A 1,407-nucleotide genomic window follows, 5' to 3' on the forward strand; every position below is an offset into this window, starting at 1 on the left:
GAAATAAACTTAAACTACAAAACTTAATTTTTAATTCGTACCCATTTTTGACTAAAGTAAAAAAAAACACATTTTTTAGAGATTTTACCTGGTGCAGGTTTTCCTAAATATCATAAAATCTATGAGTTTTCTGGCAAATTTGATGACAACATTTTTGTTCATTATTGTTTTCTTCATAAGAATAAATTTATAAAACACTATGTTTATTACACATTTATCGAAGAAAATCGGCCCCAAAGTCAAAAATTATCATGGGTAAGAAAAAATAATTCCATTTAAAAATTAATATCTGAGCAACTAAAAAAGATTTCAACATTTTTTAAAATCTTACAAGGAATAGCATTTGTTCTTAAAATCAAGACATTATGAAGTTTTTATCATAAGTATTAACGGAGTTATTAACATTAACATGAGTAAAGGCATACCAAAGTAAGCGTTTTCTTAAACCATCGCTAAAGGGTATCAACTTTGGAGATAGAAAGTTACTGTAGAACAATTTTTTTCTTAGAATATACCCAAGAATCATCACTCAAAGTCTTCTTATATCATCCCGGGACACCCTGTATATTGTAACGATGAATTACTGAACTTCTTTTAAGATAAACATCTGAATACACTACCGTGAAGATAAACCTTTAGTAACAAGTGTTCTGAACGCACCCCAAAAATATCCTATTTTGGTCATTAAAAAAATTTATAATTGATACAAAATAATAAAAAAATTCTTTCATTTTTAAAAATCAGCTGTGGGGCCCGGGATCAGTTGAAGGGGCCCTGTGGTCACTAAAAAAATTTATAATTGATACAAAATAATAAAAATTTTCTTTCATTTCTAAAAATCAGCTGTGGGGCCCGGGATGAGTTGAAGGGGCCCTTTGGTCATTAAAAAAAATTTATAATTGATACAAAATAATAAAAGTTTTCTTTCATTTTTTAAAATCAGCTGTGGGGCCCGGGATCAGTGTAAGGGGCGTTTTGGTCACTAAAAAAAACTATAATTGATACAAAATAATAAAAATTTTCTTTCATTTTTAAAAATCAGCTGTGGGGCCCGGGATCACTTGAAGGGGCCCTGTGGTCACTAAAAAAATTTATAATTGATACAAAATAATAAAAATTTTCTTTCATTTCTAAAAATCAGCTGTGGGGCCCGGGATGAGTTGAAGGGGCCCTTTGGTCATTAAAAAAAATTTATAATTGATACAAAATAATAAAAGTTTTCTTTCATTTTTTAAAATCAGCTGTGGGGCCCGGGATCAGTGTAAGGGGCGTTTTGGTCACTAAAAAAAACTATAATTGATACAAAATAATAAAAATTTTCTTTCATTTTTAAAAATCAGCTGTGGGGCCCGGGATGAGTTGAAGGGGCCCTTTGGTCATTAAAAAATTTATAATTGAAAAATTTTT

The sequence above is a fragment of the Episyrphus balteatus genome, chromosome 1 (genome assembly GCF_945859705.1).
Source record: "Episyrphus balteatus chromosome 1, idEpiBalt1.1, whole genome shotgun sequence".
Classification (NCBI taxonomy): domain Eukaryota; kingdom Metazoa; phylum Arthropoda; class Insecta; order Diptera; family Syrphidae; genus Episyrphus; species Episyrphus balteatus.